A 20,536-nucleotide genomic window follows, 5' to 3' on the forward strand; every position below is an offset into this window, starting at 1 on the left:
TAAATGGGAATGGAAAAGTAATTATTTTTCTTCTTAATTTTGCTTCTTCTTTTTTTTAACAGTACACGATTCTACACCACCAAAAGAAAAGTTTGAAGAATTACATCTCACTAATGCTAATGCTTAGGTAGCAATAGCATAATTGTCAAGGTTAGTTCTACTCCAGAACTACACGCTATTATTGGTCATCTCTCAGGTCAGAGGTGAGCTTTCAATAAGACCAAGTTTGGTTCAAGTGAGACTTCAAGCGGGAAGAAGTGTCAGGAATGACAGTTAATTGTGTGGATATCCTGTGGCAGGCATCTGGAACGAAACATGGTTAAAGTGCAAGCTACTGCATGTCACATCCATGACACAGACTGGACACTGTAATAATGTGTTAAAGTGCAATATGACAGCAAGCGTGATCCTCTATCAACATCTGCTGTTCTCAGTGACAGGCTCTGACGTTTCATGACACTGACAGCGTGTAGGTCTGTTGAGCTGATATAGCACTGTGACAAACCAGTGTAGTCATTATAAAGTGATATCTAAAGTATTGTCCAAAGGTATTTTACTAGCCTGACGTGGTCATACTCAATTCTAGTCAGAATATGAGTCTGAAACTGCTCCATTGGGCTGTGATTATGGGGCGTTTCAACCGAACCAGGAAAGACATCAATTGGATAGACCTACAACCAATCAGAGCAACGTAGCGACGCATTACGCTAGTTGTCAAATGTCAACAGAGCTCAACTGCACTGTGTTGCCAAGTCCGCTTTTTTTTTCTGCGGGTTGTTTTTTATGTCCGCGGGTTGAAGCGACTATTATGTGATATATAGACCCATGAGTGCGAATTTAGCAGGCAACCTTGCCAAAATAACACACATTTTACCCTGGTCTCGGCCTGTCTTGGTCTTGGTCTTGGTCTTGGTCTTGGTCTTGGTCTTGGTCTTGGTCTTGGTCTTGGTCTTGGTCTTGGCCTTGGCCTTGGTCTTGGTCTTGACTCGGTCTCGGCCCTTCGAAGTCTTGGTCTTGTCTTGGTCTCGGTTTAGGTGGTCTTGACTACAACACTACCAAGTGCCTTTGATGACATGCATGATTTCGTTACTGTTTATCATCTGTCCATCATCGTCTAAAGCTAGCATTGATAAATTCATTGGTCCGAACAGTTTCTGTTCAGGGATAATTACTCCTCTATGGATCGAGGCCAGACCGAACCGCCCGAACTAAAAATGTTGTGGGTGGGGCTAAGTTCGGCTGGCATCCAGGCTAGTATTTTACAACCCCAATCATTGAAGTTGTATTAGTGTAACGTGTGTTATATTCATTTATTAATTTCAATTATTGTTTGGAATTTTATGTTCATAGTTTATATTCATTTTTCAGTATTGTTAAATATGGTCCGTGGTTCCTTTAAAGAATTGAGAAATCAACTTCCCCTTGTGCTTTTGATATAAAAAAGGTCATGGTAAAATAAGAATATCCTGTAAGTTTCAGAGCTGAAAATGTCCTTGTTGGTCAAAGAAAAGTTTTTTTAGACACCAGGCCCAGAAAACAATAGTGAGATTCACTAGCCCCGCCCACCGACTCATTAAGGTGATTGGTCGATCACAAGCCAGCAGCAGTAAACATGTGGAAGAAGATAGCAAGCAAGGATATTGTAGAAGAACACAGTCGCTGCATAAGCTTCCTTCAGATCATAATATTAGGAATGTGTGATACTTCATTTATTTTTAATGAAGTTCCAGCTCACGTGGGGAAGACCGTGTATGTGTGTTCGCTTCATTTCACTGCGGAATCGTTTGTAAACAAGTCTTAAGTGCTGGATTTGCAGACACTGCAACAAACTTATGTGAGTAAAACGTCTTATATGTAATAGTAGTCCCGGGGCTGTACCAGACCAAAACGTACGCCCGTTGGCGTACAAACTGCAAGTGCTGTAAGAAGTCAGTTAATCGAGCACAGTACACAAAAAAATGTATCTTCCTTCCAAACAAACAAACAGAAAATGTATCTGGATAGTTAAGTGCTAATCTTTATTGGTCAGGTGCTGCTGGAAAAGATGTGTCTTAAGATGCTTTTTGAAAATGGCTACAGACTCAGCAGCACGAATTAAGATCGGCAGGTCATTCCACCAGGTGGGAACGGTCCAGGAACAGGTTTGTGAGAGAGATTTCATCCCTCTTTGGGCTGGAACCACGAGGCGTTGTTCACTTGCAGAACACAAGCTTCTGGAGGGTGTGTAAGTCTGAACAAGCGAGTTTAGGTATATTGGTGCAGAGCCAGTGGTTGCTTTGTAGGCGCCTTGAATTTGATGCCTTGAATTTGATGCCTTGAATTTGATGCCTTGAATTTGATGCAAGCGGCCATTGTCAGCCAGTGCAAACTGATGAAGAGAGGCCTGAAGTGTGTGCTGTCTTCGCCTCATTAATGACCACTCTCGCCGCTGCTTTCCGGATCAGTTGAAATGCATACCAGAAGGCCAGTTAGAAGAGCATAGAACAAGATGTTGGACCAGGAAGGGGAAGGGTTGACTAGTAAGGGTCTAATCTTACTATGTTGTATAAGGCAAATCCGCAGGACTGGGCTGTTGCAGTAATGTGGTCAGTGACGTTTAACTGGTCATCAATCACAACTACAAGGTCCCTGGCTGTCCTGGAAAGAGTTATGGTTAATGAACCGGAGCTGAATGGAGAAATCTTTATTTTTTTATTTTTAAATAAAAAAGTTATGAAATTTGGTACACTGATAGAGTACCAATAGTAACTGCACCTAATTTGGAGTCTCTAAACCATTCCCTCTAGCGCCACCAACTGTCCAAAGTTTCACTCATTTATGTTTTCACTCATAACTTATAAACCATAAGGGTTAGAAACAAAAACAAAAATTGAGATAATATTAAGTTAATAAATTAAGCTGAGTCGATTGCACCCTAGGATGTAACTTTTTGGTATGTAAATTTCCCCGCCATTTTTAATAAACCGAAAACCAACTTTTTCGAACTCATCCTAGGCGGTTGGTCCGATTTACACAAAAATTTAACCAGATCATCTGTAGACCAGAAGACAAACCTTCTCCAATCCTTGCATTTACTTCCAAGTCTCCAGTGGAGAGGGTTTGCATATTTAATGAGTTTCAAGCTCCAAAACTTACAGGATAATATTATATTACCATGACCTTTATCAAAAGCTCAAGGGAAAGTTGATTTCTCAATTCATCACCCCTTTAATGCTTATGTTCTGTTTGCTCTCAGTTCACGGTAAACGAATCTGAAGAGAGGTGAGTTGTGCTGGTGAGTTTTGTTTATTGTAATTTTGTTCTTAAATGCACTTTAATCTTATTCAAACATGTATGAATTTTGTGTGAATGATGTGAAGCATGTATTTTCCGAGTGTGCAAGCTCTGTGGCTAAAATAATGCCTTTCTGACAAGTTGACCTTACAAATGTAAGAGAAGGCCACAGCTGGGAATCAATTATTACCCTTAAACTATGGTTAACACACCTCAAGACATTGTTCAGATGGTGTATTTCAAGACAAGCTGATGTATTTTAACACGCCCATGACTCATTAACCACTTCAGCTCTGTGGCATATTTAGAATAATTATAACGTATGCAAATTTGGACCAAAATATGGGGCGCACAGCTAAAGTGGTTACAAGACTAGGTACTTCAACCCTTTTGGACCATGTGCCTGGCGCAGAACATTTTCTTCTTCGTTAAACTAGCGAAAGTGGATTCGCCTGTGGAAGTGCACCTGCGCCATGCACTCAGATCGCTAAAATAAGGCCAGAAAAGTTGCTGTCCATGGTAAATGTGACCAAAGAGAGGTTGACGTTTCAGTTGGTAGAGAAGGCCACAGATTCAAACTTGTTTTGATTTATTTTCTCTTTTCATGCGAACAAGATATGTCGTTGCATGTGTCGTTCATCTATCCACGCAATGCAGAGCTGAGCGAAGATTGTTCACATTAGTAAAATTTGTGATAGTAAATGTAAATAAAAATGGATGTTGTAGTAAAATATGATGTTTACAGCAAAGCCTGTTTGAGGATCGTGCAAGCTACACATCTGGATTTGGGAAATTATGCCAGTCTTCTCCTCGTATGGCGACTGTCGTGGACAGTGATTTTCAGGTTTGTCCAGAGATTTTCGATTGGGCTCTAGCTGGGCCTCTCAGGGACATTCCCACTCGTGTTGTGGTAGTCATCTCCTGTTTAGCTCCAACCCTGATCAAACTCACTTGCCTGTAGCTTTTTCGTAATCCTGAAGACTTTTATTAGCTTGTTCAGGAGTGTTTGATTCAGGTTGGAGCTATATGCTTTGCAGAAAAGTGGATCTCAGGGGCTATAGTTGCCCAGCTTTGGCTTGGGGTTGTTGTTTTAAAAAAGGTGAACCTTTGGCCCGGTCTGAGGTTCTGAGTGCTCTGGGTTTTCGTTAAGTATATCTTTGTATTTTGCTGCATTCAGTTTTCTCTCTATCCTGACAAGTCCCCCAATCCCTACCACTTAAAAACACCCACACAGAATGATGCTGCCAACATCATGCTTCACTGTTGGGATGAGCAGTGCTTAGTTTCCTCCAGACATGTTTTTTTCACAATTCAAACAGGTCTTCGTGTGTCTTCACTGAGGAAAGGCTTCTCTCTGGACACTCTGCCTTAAAGCCCAGCTTCTGTAAGCTTCTCCCATCTCCACACATGATCTTTGGAGATCAACCGGGTTCGTGGTCACCTCACTTGCAAAGGCCTTTCTTCTTTAATTGCTCAGTTAGGTCAGGTGACCAGCTCAAGGAAGAGTCCTGGTTGTTCCAGACTTCTATTGGGCACTTGTGAACATTCAGTGCATAGGAAATTATTTTGTAGCCTTCTCCAGAAATCTGTGCCTCGCCACAATATTGTCTCTGAGCTTCGTAGGCATATTCAGCTGTCAGGTCATGTATAAATGATAAGTGCCTTTGAAATCTTGCCCAACATTTGAATTTGCAGCCGATTAACTTAATTCAATGTGTAGAAACATCTCAAAGATGATCCAGAGAAAGTGGACGCAACAAGAGCTAAATTTAGTGTCAGTTGTAATTTTTTTTATATATATATATATATATATATATATATATATATATATATATATATATATATATATATATATATATATATAAATGTGCAAATTTATGACAAATCAGGTTATATGTCATTTATACATTTTTCCTGTCATTTTTAAGTATTGAGTGATCGCAAGGTTGCAATATGAACAATGAACGTGTTTGAATAAATTCACAAGCCTGTGTGTAAGAAACCATATGCTACTGATTTCAGCTCCAAAGCCGCCGGCACTTACATCCTTATTACAGATTTCTGTTTTTACTCTTCCATTCCCTGCCCTCTAGCTTGATCCCCACCGGAAATTAGTGTCACACTGCCTCACAATTATAGAATTGCGGAACAAAGCTATTGAATAATATGGATTTCCATGGATTTATTTAATCATTGCCAGATTGAAAAAGGAAGACGAATGACAAAGGGATGAGGAGAGAAAAATGAAAAAGCCAAAATCGAGATGCAAAACACCAGCTTTTTTTTGCACAGGCCCTGCGATTATGGAACAGCCTTACTTGGGATATTACATCTGCTGAATCAGGGTCCAAATCTCATCTAAAGATCTATGCTACAGAAATACATAATCGAAAGACATAACATTTAATGCAGTGAGCACAGTTGGATAACTAATGCCTAATGGCATGCAAGATAAAGTTTAAACATGCTGTGTGCTTGTATCTATCAGTTTTATTACTATTCTCCCCAGTGGGAGTTAATGGCAGTTCTATGAACCGTGCATAGGGACATAATGAAGTTTGGCACACTTATCAGTGTGGTCCTGATCAGTAATTTGACCAAATTTAGTGTCTCTAGGACCAACTCTATAGTGCCACCATCTGTTTAAACATTTACTGCGACTAATTTCTACAAAGTAAACATTTTAACCCTTTGCCCTATAAGTTATATTCTTGGTTCTCTTCATTACTCTCCTCACACTCTAAAAAATGTTGGGTTGTTTTAACCCAATGTTGGGTCAAATATGGACTAACCCAGTAATTGGGTTGTTTTAATCCTACGTTGGGTTAAATATTTGCTAAAGATAAACCAATTGCTGGGTTAGTCCATATTTGACCCAACATCGGGTTGTTTTTTACCCAGAATTTTTTAGAGTGCACACTGATCACAAAACTCGGCATATTACAGCAGTCGCCATTTTGAAATACTTCCAATTTTTACCAACATTTACTCAGATCATCATTTAACTGAACAGCTTTTTTATTTTATTTTGTCTTTATGAATTTTGCAAAGTTAACAATGTTGAACCAAAATTGGATGAGAGGCTGTATCTCGGTAAACACCTCTATTGAAATAACACTTGAGCTGCGTCTGACATCGAATGCTTTTCTACTATATAGTATTCAAAAACCATACGCCAACAGAGTAGGATGTCCAAATTCATAGTATTCGAGAGAAAAAAAGCAGGCGAAAAGTACCCAGATGACCTACTACTTCCAGCAAGATTCTGAAGTGTGCATACGATGGACTCTTTTCTATCCCGTGAGGCAACGGGAGATGATTTATGAATGAAGGTGAAGGGACGTAGCTGTTGCTGGTAGGTCACATAATAACAACAAAATGGCGAATGTAGTATGTCCGGATTACGTTCATACTACACTCATTCATACTATATAGAACATATTTTTTTAATGGTCGTTAAGTTCATTCAAATTCAAATGTAGCACCTGCTCACATAGACCGCGATTTCAGACACAGCCTTGGTTTGCTACACCATAATACATGGCACATTTGGGATCAGCACCACCAATAGGTCAAGACATTTCTTGTGTAATGTTTATTAAAAAATTATGACTCTCTCCTATTTCCAAAAATTTGGCTAGAGATCATCATCAACATGTCGTGAAGGTTTCTGAAAAGCTGGATGAGAGCAGCGCCACCTAGAGTTCAGAAGACATATCAAAGACATTTTTACGAAATTATTTTTGAAATTCATACATTCCTTGGTTTATCTCTCTTGATATTCTCTTAATATTTGAGTATATGTTGTTGTTTTTTTACTGCTAGTCATGATCTTTGCACTGAAAATATTTGTAATATTTGCTACCGTGTCCGAGAAACACTGTTCCAAAAATGACCATGTGCTAGTTGTTCTGTGTTGTCAGTTAAGCATGCTAAACATTAGTCATTATTTCTAATGTTGCACTTTGGCTATTTGGTTAATAGGAGTGTGAACCTACACTGGTCTCACCGTTTGGTTTGGTTTGATTACCATTATCATCTCATCGTTTTGGTTCAATTCGATATCACTGCATCACGGTGCATTAATAATGCACCTTAAAGTGCATTCACGCAACGTTCAGTCAAATTCGCGCAAAGTTCAGTTCAGTATATGAACTGAACCTTAAATTTTACCTGCACAAAGAAAACAATCTTCTTAAATGTATCAAACATCAAACAAAACTCAAGTCTGGGCACAGAAGGCAGGAGCATTTAGAACAAATACACAAAAGGAAATACTAAAAGCCACTTTAAAAGGTGGTTTGGGCTGCCTCACAGTCAAAACTAAAGTCTAAATCCATCTGGTGGTTGAAACCACATATGTAAAAAAAAAAAAAAAAAAAAAAAGAAAACGTATGAGAGCATGTTATAGGCTATATGATGTTATAGCCAGATATGACAGCGCTATGCAGCACGCATCGCCACAGACAAGTATCTCTTCATTAAGCCAATGCACAAATTTGTAAGAAAATCGAAAATCGTCTTCATTAAAAGTGCAGAAACTGAAAGATCTCACCAGTGCTGTGGCCGCGTTCGCTCATATTGCGGTCTTTGATTTGGAAATTATCTGACGATCTGATTTGAATTACTCTCACTAGTGTCTCGCCTCCCTATGCCATTGTATAGTACCGCAAACACACGTGCGTGACAAATGATGTCAAAAATAATCAGTACATTATAGCCGGTTATGCTCTATTTCTGAACCGATACCATATCGTCAACCTCTGCATCGCGATGCATCGAAGAAACTATTAATTTCAACACCTCTGCTGGTTAACCATTATCATACAATAATTATTGTTAGCTTAGCATGCTAATTGTTTATAGCATTGCCAAGTACTGCTGTTGTGTTTCTTATCACATTTATAGTTTAGCAACCCCATACCAAACACTCAGAACACCCTGGCAACCGCACAGGACACAATAGTAAGCGCCTAGCAATTCCTAAGCAACCATCCAGAACAACGTAGCAACTGCCTAGCAACCACACAGAACCCCTAGCAACTCAAAACACCCTAGTTACTCAGAACACCTTAGCAACTACCCAGAACACCTGAGTAAATGCCTAGAAACTCCCCAGCAACCACTCAGAACACCATAGCAACCGAGTGCAGAGTTTTGCCACTGCAAGCACCACTCACATTTTCTTCAGGAAATGTACATTTTAGTTTTTTATAATTTTATCACCATCATCCCTTCCTTCCTTCCTTCCTTCCTTCCTTCCTTCCTTCCTTCCTTCCTTCCTTCCTTCCTTCCTTCCTTCCTTCCTTCCTTCCTTCCTTCCTTCCTTCCTTCCTTCCTTCCTTCCTTCCATCCTTCCATCCTGAGACATGATTTGGGGCTTTTTCCAAAACTGCAATATTAATGCAGTCATACAATAGTTATGAAACAAAGAGTCCAGTGAGGTTATCAAAGTTATGAGCATGTTAGAATTGCATAATCATGTATAATCAAACACAGCCACTTGAGCAGTCTCTGAACGCCAGGGGAGTCTAATGGCGCATGACAGCTTGATTACAGCGCAGTGCATGGGACATGCTATTATGAATAATGTATCTTAATTATTGTTACTCTTCCTTGTGCTTCCTCCCAGGTGATAACACACACCCAAGAATGCATTCTTATTTATAGAGTCATTATAACAGGCATGCCAGAGGTACATTTGCATGTATCAGTATTCATGGAGCTCTATAAATATGACGGCTTTTGTCAGATAACAGCTCTTCGCCAATTTAAGGTGTGCATGCTGGCGTGAAGCAACACTTTTATGTCCTGCTGTTTTCAAGGGAGCAATTTAATGCTGCTTTATCAATTAGACTAATGGCTGACCTGAAGAGAGTGTGCATGGATCTATAAGAAGATCAGTTTTGTGTGTGTGTGTGTGTGTGTGTGTGTGTGTGTGTGTGTGTGTGTGTGTGTGTGTGTGTGTGTGTGTGTGTGTGTGTGTGTGTGTGTGTGTGTGTGTGTGTGTGTGTGTGTGTGTGTGTGTGTGTGTGTGTGTGTGAAGTCTCAGGCGGTGTTAGCTATTAGTTGTGTTCACTGCTGCCATTGAGGCTCTGTTCTGTCCTCAGCTGTCTTCTCTGTCAGCTTGGATTTACATTACTAAAACATTATATCACTCCGAATGCTATGCTGACAGCTGTGTCGGGAGATAATATTTATTTTACTGAACTGCCTCCCTTTCAGTTGCTTTTGCATTTCCACACCCTCGTATTCTCACTCCGATGGCTCATAGCAATCTGTGTGTTGTTTTTCTGTCTCTCTAGCTGGCAGTCACCAATAGCACCCAAGCAACCACAGATAACTTCAGCAGTAAAATAAACATTGTGGACCACCTAATACCCACGACCTGAGGAAAACCGCCCATACTTCAAAACACTACTACAATTTCAAAGGAATAGTTCACTCAAAAAATGTAAAAAAAGCTGTCATTATTTACTCACCCTTATGTTGTTCCAAACCCATAATACTTTTGTTCATCTTCAGAACACAAACAAATAACTTTTTGATGAAATCAGAGACCTTTCTGTACTCTCTACAGACAGGTAAACAACTACCACTTTGGTGTTTCAAAAAGTTGATAAAGAGATTTATTAAGATTAAGCGGTGTAGTCCAAAATGTTCTGAGGAGACATATTTGCAGATGAACATATTTAATTTAGGCTTTTATTATATAGCTATATAAACATTCATGAACTCACACATCAGTTTTGGTAAACAAAAGCTGAAGCATGTTCACTTGATGAGCAAGAACCAATGAGGTTCATTCTTGTGTTACACAGTACGTTTGAGCTTCAGCAAGAACCAATGAGGTTCATTCTCGTGTTGCGCAGCACGATTGAGCTTCAGCAAGAACCAATGAGGTTCATTCTTGTGTTACGCAGTACGTTTGAGCTTCAGCATGAACCAATGAGGTTCATTCTCATGTTACGCAGCACGATTGAGCTTCAGCAAGAACCAATGAGGTTCATTCTCGTGTTATGCAGCACGTTTGAGCTTCAGCAAGAACCAATGAGGTTCATTCTCGTGTTACGCAGCACGTTTGAGCTTCAGCAAGAACCAATGAGGTTCATTCTCGTGTTATGCAGCACGTTTGAGCTTCAGCAAGAACCAATGAGGTTCATTCTCGTGTTACGCAGCACGTTTGAGCTTCAGCAAGAACCAATGAGGTTCATTCTCGTGTTACGCAGCACTTTTGAGCTTCAGCAAGAACCAATGAGGTTCATTCTCGTGTTACGCAGCACGTTTGAGCTTCAGCAAGAACCAATGAGGTTCATTCTCATCTTCCGCTGCACGTTTAAGCTTCATCAAGAACCAATGAGGTTCATTCTCGTGTTACGCAGCACGTTTGAGCTTCAGCAAGAACCAATGAGGTTCATTCTCGTGTTATGCAGCACGTTTGAGCTTCAGCAAGAACCAATGAGGTTCATTCTCGTGTTACGCAGCACGTTTGAGCTTCAGCAAGAACCAATGAGTTTCATTCTCGTGATACGCAACACGTTTGAACTTCATCAAGAACCAATGAGGTTCATTCTCGTGTTACGCATCACGTTTGAGCTTCAGCAAGAACCAATGAGGTTCAATCTCGTGATACGCAGCACCTTTGAGCTTCAGCAAGAACCAGTGAGGTTCATTCTCGTGTTACGCAGCACCTTTGAGCTTCAGCAAGAACCAATGAGGTTCATTCTCATCTTCCGCTGCACATTTGAGCTTCAACAAGAACCAATGAGGTTCATTCTCGTGTTACGCAGCACGTTTGAGCTTCAGCAAGAACCAATGAGATTCATTCTCGTGTTACGCAGCACGTTTTAGCTTCAGCAAGAACCAATGAGGTTCATTCTCGTGTTACGGAGCACATTGAGCTTCAGCAAGAACCAATGAGGTTCATTCTCGTGTTACGCAGCACGTTTGAGCTTCAGCAAGAACCAATGAGGTTCATTCTCGTGTTACGCAGCCCGTTTGAGCTTCAGCAAGAACCAATGAGGTTCATTCTCGTGTTACGCAGCACGTTTGAGCTTCAGCAAGAACCAATGAGGTTCATTCTCGTGTTACGCAGCGCATTGAGCTTCAGCAAGAACCAATGAGGTTCATTCTCGTGTTACGCAGCACGTTTGAGCTTCAGCAAGAACCAATGAGATTCATTCTCGTGTTACGCAGCACGTTTTAGCTTCAGCAAGAACCAATGAGGTTCATTCTCGTGTTACGGAGCACATTGAGCTTCAGCAAGAACCAATGAGGTTCATTCTTGTGTTTTATGCAGCAAATTTGAGCTTCAGCAAGAACCAATGAGGTTCATTCTCATCTTCCGCTGCACGTTTGAGCTTCATCAAGAACCAATGAGGTTCATTCTCATCTTCCGCTGCACGTTTGAGCTTCATCAAGAACCAATGAGGTTCATTCTCATCTTCCGCTGCACATTTGAGCTTCAACAAGAACCAATGAGGTTCATTCTCGTGTTACGCAGCACGTTTGAGCTTCAGCAAGAACCAATGAGATTCATTCTCGTGTTACGCAGCACGTTTTAGCTTCAGCAAGAACCAATGAGGTTCATTCTCGTGTTACGGAGCACATTGAGCTTCAGCAAGAACCAATGAGGTTCATTCTTGTGTTTTATGCAGCAAATTTGAGCTTCAGCAAGAACCAATGAGGTTCATTCTCATCTTCCGCTGCACGTTTGAGCTTCATCAAGAACCAATGAGGTTCATTCTCATCTTCCGCTGCACATTTGAGCTTCAACAAGAACCAATGAGGTTCATTCTCGTGTTACGCAGCACGTTTGAGCTTCAGCAAGAACCAATGAGATTCATTCTCGTGTTACGCAGCACGTTTTAGCTTCAGCAAGAACCAATGAGGTTCATTCTCGTGTTACGGAGCACATTGAGCTTCAGCAAGAACCAATGAGGTTCATTCTTGTGTTTTATGCAGCAAATTTGAGCTTCAGCAAGAACCAATGAGGTTCATTCTCATCTTCCGCTGCACGTTTGAGCTTCATCAAGAACCAATGAGGTTCATTCTCATCTTCCGCTGCACGTTTGAGCTTCATCAAGAACCAATGAGGTTCATTCTCATCTTCCGCTGCACATTTGAGCTTCAACAAGAACCAATGAGGTTCATTCTCGTGTTTTATGCAGCACGTTTGAGCTTCTGCAAGAGATTTGCTCTCAACCTTAACAAAAACGAGGCCGGACAAATGTGAATTGAAAAACAGCAACTCAAAAAACAGGAACATTAAGATTATAATGACAAACAACTGTGATTATAAAATGAATCGCCATGACATCTAATAAGAGTTGGGAAAACTAGACAGAGGAAATCAGGAAAATTAAACTAAACTAAAAGTCCAGGAAAATGAAACTAGGACAAAAATAACTGAATGTCTGTGACAGTGATTTATTGTTTTATTGATTAGTTCACCCTGTTTCATGTTGAGCTCATTATTATGTGTATATAGCCTTTTATTCTCTGAGTTCATTGTCTTTCATTGGTTTTGTTAGGAGAACACTATTTTATTTATTGTACCATTTTGCATTCAGATCCATTTTGCATTCAGCCACATTTAGATCCGCTGTGCCTCCTTGCCTCCTCATCATAAAGTGACTATGAAGTGAACATTCAGTACATTTTAAATATTATTTCTTTACACCATCCTAACTTTAGCTTTTATTCAGGATTGCGGCACATTTCATCAAGATGTTTTGTGATACTGTCACAATATAACCCAGAGAAAGAGCTGAAAGTTGCTCATGAAAATAAAAACAAATAAGGACCAGCAGGGAACATTTACCTAAAATAAAACATTCTGAGGCATTTGACAAGAGGTTCTACATGCTCTACCAGGGAAACTGAGAGGAATTTAAAACAACTAGATCATGATTTTCATTACAAGTGCAGTGCCAATTAAAAAAGAAAAAAGACATGATCTGACATCTATTTAATATTCTGTTGTAGATGTATGGTTAAGAGATGATTCTATATCTCAGCCTGGAATAAAAGATGTACGATGTCATCGTATGCCTCTGTTTTTTTCAGCAAAAAATCCTATAAGGATTTTTTTTTATCCTATAAGATCATCACAAATCACATTTAACAACATGGATCTAATAAACTTAAGACATGTATGTAGACTCTACGATCATGACACCTTCAACAGAAGGTGTGAAGCCCATGAGAATAAAATATATATTAGTATAGAAGAATAAAACGTCATTGCTTAGGTAGGGGTCAACAAACACTTTGGCAATTGTAGTTTTCATGTGCACTGAAAAAGGAGGGAGCGAAAGTGTAGCCGTTTTAGCGCCATGTCATGTTGATCAGTATGCCATTTCATGTTGCATTTGTATTGGCTAGTCAACAGATGTGAGTGGTAGTAGGAAATACACTGAGATATAGCATGCTAATTTTCTTTAGGTCTCAAGACCATGAAAATGGTCGTCTTTGTACGATGCAAGACCACAGTTTAGGTGCCACGACCACAGAAATCACCACGATTGGTCATCTTTTGCCTGGGATAGCACAAAATCATACAATTGGGCATTAGACTACATGCATAATCTGGCTTTTGTTCCCATTTATATATAGAAATAAAAAAAATGTTTTTACATTTTTAAAAATTAAACAGAATTTGCTGTAAAATGAAGAAGAAATATTTACAATTCAAAGTCATTAAAACTGCACTATGCAACTTTTCGTCCACTGGAGGGCGCCTATTCTAAACCGCTCGCGAGTACCGGGACTTTTATTATGACGGGACGGGACACAGTCGCCGGGCGCGCGCACTTCTGCTTTTTCCGCTCAGGTAAAAACAGCTATTTTAATCATATCAGATACATTTAAGGGGCCATGGGCTTCGGCCATCCGTCCGCTCTCTTCCCTGAACTGAAATGAAGTAGTGGGCTGTACTTTCCACACGATTGACATCAGGTTCAAGTACGCCAGGTTGGCTGGTGGTTATGTTGCCCACATACCGCCTCCCATGGCCGAGACTGGTATTACGACACCTGTCGTTGCCGGGGCTAGTAATGCTACTGCTAATTAAGGTTGATATCTCTGCAGCACTATAACTTGACTTTTTTTTAATGACATCATTGCCCTTATTTCTTCTCATTCTTTTGATGCTTGTAGGTCATTTTTTGGATATTTTTACCTCAATTTTTACACATGACACCTTTAAGCATATAAGCGAATTGTGCATTTTATTAGAAGAATGCAAAACCATTGCATTCTCACTAGTGACTTTTGGACCCTGCTGAACATGTTCAGTGGGATTATTCAGGCTGTGTTGGCGACTCCAGCATCATTGACAGCGAGCGCATTGTCAGTAGAACTAAAACTGGAAAGCAATTAGAGCAGATTAGTGTGCTGCCACTCTCGGGAAGGGAACCTAATTAACGGACGTGTTCTTTGTCCTTGCTGCTGAATTCCCCTTGCAACATTCTCCACTGCAGTCTCCCTGTATGTGAGAAAGGAAAATCCCATGGTAAGTCACCCTTTGAAACAATTGTTAGACTGACATTTTGTTGGACAGTTAGCTTAATCAAATGACATCAAATTGAAATACAATGAAATGTTATTACTGTAGATGATATGTGGTTGCATTGTAATTGCATAATATACTGCGGTAAAATGGGGGGGGGAAGAAAAAACACCTGTGCAATAATAATGCTGTCTCATCAGGATCTTGTTATGCCACACCTGTGAGGTGGATGGATTATCTTAGCAAAGGAGAAGTGCTCACTAACACAGATTCATGAACAATATTTAAGAGAAACAGGCTTTTTGTGTACATGGCAAACGTCTTAGATCTTTTTTTTTAGTTCAGCTCATGAAAAATGGGGGGGGGACAAAAGAGTTGTGTTTATAATATTGTTCGGTGTATATATGAAATGTAGGCATGCATCTATTCTAATTAATTTAAAACAAATATAGAATTTTGTATATTCATGCCATGTCATATTGTCTGTAATTAAATATTTCAAAAGTTTCGAACTTTTTGGAATACGTTTTGGGAATGTTCAAAGTTTTCCTCAGTGTCATTTGGAATCAACAATGGCATTTGCTTCGCCAGTCAGTATCCTACATATTTCTGTTTGATGTGTCATTATATTTGAGGCTCTGTTACCTGGTGCGCTTCAATATTTCACAAGAGGATATAGCCGTGAATTAATAAAGTAATTTTGCTGTCAACAACAAAGTAGTTTGTTGGATGGATCCGTTGGCAGTTATGAGTGCTGTCGTAGAAATTAATAATTTTGAGTCCCAGGATGATAGCAGCTCTGAATAGAATCTTGAGTTGTCAATTTCAAATCCTACAACTGAAAACTCAATGTCAAGGACTTAACAGACAACATTAACAAAAGACAGCTGCTAAGGAAACTGTATTCAGACAGGCTACAAGAGGGTGTGATTATAATGTACAAGTATGCAACATGCTGCTTAACCATCATGGTATGATGCTTTATTGGAGAAATAGCAAGTCGTGACTGCTTCCCGGAACTATCCTTTGAAACTATATAACGCTCTCATTAATGGCGTGACCTTCAGGTGGTGGAGTAATAACTTCTGCTAATTAATCGATTCAAGAATGTAATTAATGTCAGATTAGTTAAGTTCATTTGCATACACAACAAACAGTCATTCATTTTAAAATCACATTAACATGCAGTATGCAACTGGCGTACACTTTATGGGTTACAGTTTTCATTCAACACTTTTCATTTCCATTCATACGCATGTGAATGCGTGAGACAGGAAACGCAAGCTCGAGCTAATGTTGCCCATTTCCAAAGCTCAAGATTGGTGAACTCCGCACTGCAAATGTATATCACTTGAAGATGTGTCACCAATAGAAGTTTGATCATGATGTACCCTCTTGGTGAATTAAAATAACGCAAGCTTTAAGTCTGCAGGATTGCAGTGTTGCAGTAAAATTGGTTAGGGGTGAGCGGGGTATCCCACATGGTTTAAAACTTTCCACACATGCCAGCATGAAGAAACTCTGTGTATTTACTACCTGATCTAACAGCAGAAGACGCGAGCCACGGTTTAAATCCCAGTTGTCCAGATGGGGCATGTTGTCACACTGTGTTACAATGAGCCCGTATTAGAGCTGTGCTATTATATTCTATACTTTTATGAATTTTATTTTGAGAAACCATGAGAAAAGGCTGAATAATGACTGAGAGTCAATGTTCAGTATCATTCATTATTATTATATTTTGAACTATGTCTGACATTGCACACCAGTTACGCACGTCAGTCGTAGCGTAAGCATTTTGAAATGAAAAGAAGAATCTGAAAGAAGAATGTCATATATACCTAGGGTGACTTGAGGGTTAGTAAATCATGGGCTGGGTGGACTAACCCTTTAGTTTACTGCCATAGTCTAAAGCAGGTACTACTAGAAATCTCTTTTCCAACAGGATTTTACTGTCTTTTTTTCTCTCCATTTTTTGTATTCATGTTGACATTGCTCTTTGGAATAAAGGTATTTGATTTTGAAGTTATTGCTTATTTTCCATAATATTCACAATAATGCATATCTTAAGCAATTGCCTATAGCCCTGAGAATAATGAAGTTAATTGCAATTAATATTGATTGCAATGAAGACTGATATTTTAGGAAACTGCTAAATTTATTGTGTTTCTAATACAGTAAAAAATATATAAATTAAATTAAAAAAATGCAGCATATTTCTGTGATTATTTGAAAATTACAATAATATTGTTTAGGTTGTTACTTTAATTCTAACAGTTTACTGTATTAGACTTTGAAATCATTTAACAATGTGACGACATATACAGCATTTCTGGTTTACAGACTACTACTGTAAAGTCATTTTACATATGAATACCGTAAAAATAATGGTATACTGCTGACGTTCCTGCTCCCAGCTCTTTACTGTAAATTATAGAAATACAGAAATATACAGTTTTTGTAGTTTACGGACTACCGTAAAGTAATTTTACATATGAATACGGTAAAAATAACGGTATACTGCTGACGTTCCTGCTCCCAGCTCTTTACTGTAAATTATAGAAATACAGAAATATACAGTTTTTCTAGTTTACGGACTACTGAAAAGTCATTTTACATATGAATACCGTTAAAAATAACGGTATACTGCTGGCGTCTCTGCTGCCAGCTCTTTACTGTTTTTTTACAGGGAAATTTTTACAGTGTGCTGCATAACTGTCAAAAAAAATATTTTATTAAAACATGGTATTATTTTATATGAAAAAAATGTATTGGCAAAATATTTTAGTTTGTCTTGGATATTTTTTTTATTATATCAGATAAGATTTTAAGCTGTCATTTTTTAACATGTTACAATGTACCTCACCCATGGGGCATGTTGTCACATATCGCATCCATTCTTTATAAAGTATACACTGTTTATTAATGAAACAAAACCCCATGATTGTACTAGACGTGTGAAAAAATAAATACTCTGAACCCCAAGTAGATTTACACAAATGGAAAAAAGTCAAAAAGTGTTGTGCCCCACTCTCTCCATACACTGCATATTTTTACATTTTGAATGTATTATGTTTGTAAAAAAAAGATGCTGCAAATGTGTGACGTCATATTATGATCATTGCAGTATGCATAAAAATGTAGCGTGACTGTCTGCAGCTGTACTTCCATATGTTGTTCATTTGGCTTTCTCCACAGCTTAATTTCTCGGAAAGGCTGGTTTAAAAAACATGGCATGACTATTTCGAATTTGTTGTTCCGTGTTCTGCTGTTGATTCATCATGTTCCCTTTTATACTCCATAGCTCCCTTATGCACATATGCATTCTGCAAAAAAAATGGCTTGATATGTGAATGTTGACGTGTCCAGATTAGAGCCCATAGACTGAAATGTATATTTTACATGGAATGTACTGCATGTTAGCTTTCTTATTGTACCAAAGAGCATGATATACAGTACGCAAGCCCGCGTCATATTAAAAAGAGAGCTGTACTTCCAACCGCACAAGTCTGCTATGCTGTTTGTGAATGTTCATTTGAACAATGGCTTCAGGAAGAGGAGATTTGTTTAACTGTGTTGTTAATGGCAGAACTTGTGACCATTGCTGGCTAATGAAGCTTTTGGGAAACGCACTCCTGTTGGACATATCATTTACATAATTTTAACAAACTACATAATGAGCCATGCACAGGATTGTGCATCTGTGCTATTTACAGAAAGCCACCACAGGTGAAGGCATCATAGCAAATAAAATATTACACAAACATCTATTTATTTAAAAATGTTTTGGTTTGGTTTTGGTTGTATCGATGTATGTTGTGATGCATTGATTATTGACCTTCGTATTTCAGCTATTATGCTTTAATCTGCTTTAATAACATTTTACTTCTGATGTGCAGATATGTTGGCAGGGAGAGACTGAAATTAAGTGCAGGCTTTGAATATCCAAGGTCCAAGTCATGTCTGTTATACATATGAAAGTCTGCTGATCTGCAGTATCCATTGAGAGAATGCCATTTCCTTTCTTCTCCTCTCTCCCGTTCCTGCTGGAGTTGCCTTGTCCTTGATGTTGGATGTATCAATGCACGGATATGCTGCAGGTAATAAAGCACTGATCTGATTGGCCTGTACTGAGGTGGGCACATCATCATCTATAGGCCCAGGCAGTTACAATCACACTGCACCATCAAGCCTGCTTATTTTATAACAGCTCGTACTGCAGTCAGTCCTGTGAGACCTAAATGGGCAATGGCATGGCACTTAAGTGGATCTAAATATTTAATAATACATAAAAAATACAATTCACACAGACAATGGCTTTAATGCACCTCTTTATGAAGACCATTTCGAAAATAAAATTGCATTTAGATATTTTTAAGGGGATTAAAGTAAATAATAATAATAATAATAATTATCTAATAATAATAGTTTATTTTGTTAGCCCTGTGTATTTTAGCCATGTGTATTTAAGCCCTCTGTTTTAGTCACTCCTGGTTGGTTATCGTTCGCATTTAGTGTGGTTTGCGGGTTTTGTGTTACTGCTATTTATTCTCCACCAATCTCCTGTAAGATTAGTTTATTTAAATCAAGACTATTTTTGTTATATTGTCTTTTGGCTGTTGGGTAAAAGAAGAACCGAACCGATCCGAGATGAGATTATGAAACTAGCAGCTATCTACTCACCCATCACACCTGAAGACATTTGCCTCACCCTCGTACAAGATGGCCGTCCTCTAGAAGGAATGGGGTGCTTCTCAATATACCTCCTTGTTTGTTCGCTCATATCCGTCTTCCATCCTATGACCCGGAAACCGATGGAGCTCAAGCATCTTGTAGGACACCGCGAGGAGGCGAGGATGGAGGAGTGAGGAGGCTTCCCGAGGAGTCGTGAGCGAGTACACACAGGAGTATCCTTCGCGGAAGTGTTTTATTGACTAAACGTCACACGCATTAATTCTCCTCCCCCTTCACATCGTGCCACAGTTTATTCATTATTATTATTGTTGTTTACATGTACAAGACACAAATTCATGTCAAATAACAACAACAGACAGTTGCAGAATTTTATCAAAGCACAAGAAAATGAACGAAACGAATACCAGGCCTATACAACGAATAAAAAGCAGTTAATAACGGAATATTTTTTTTGTTAATAATAACTGGTAATATTAAATAAAATATTGACAAATTTGGTATTTGTGGAGGTTGAAGCTTACTATATAAATAGTTATCGCTAATGTTCAAGAATCCTGACTAAATCCAGCGGTGCAGAGTCATCATTAATTGACGGCGCTTTGAAGTGACGTTAAAGGGAGCGAGGATATATAATTTTACTTGATTCAATTCCTCATCCTCATGTCTTTTTCTTGCATCCTGCTATTTCATCCTGAAGGGGTGGAGCTAAGGCACGAGGAAAGGAAGCTAGGAAAGGAAACAAGCATGCACAAATAAGAATTGGGAAGCACCTTATGTGGAGGAGTTCCTCGAGCTCAGCCAGCAGGGGTCCTTGAGCGACGGCATATTGAAGAGCTTTAGTTTCAGTAACCAATCTTCCTCAAAACTCCTCCTTTGTCCTTACCCAATCCTCCTCATGCCTGCCACGGACTCAGAGCCCAGCCAGCCTTCAGCTGTGTGGAGTTTGATGGAATGGAATGAAGCCCTGTCCATACTTCCACCACTGAGGAGTGCCTGTTGTATCCGGGCCCTGTGGAAATAGATTATTATTTGGAATATATCTGTTCTCAAATTGTC

Source organism: Pseudorasbora parva, chromosome 2 (genome assembly GCF_024679245.1).
Source record: "Pseudorasbora parva isolate DD20220531a chromosome 2, ASM2467924v1, whole genome shotgun sequence".
NCBI lineage: Eukaryota > Metazoa > Chordata > Actinopteri > Cypriniformes > Gobionidae > Pseudorasbora > Pseudorasbora parva.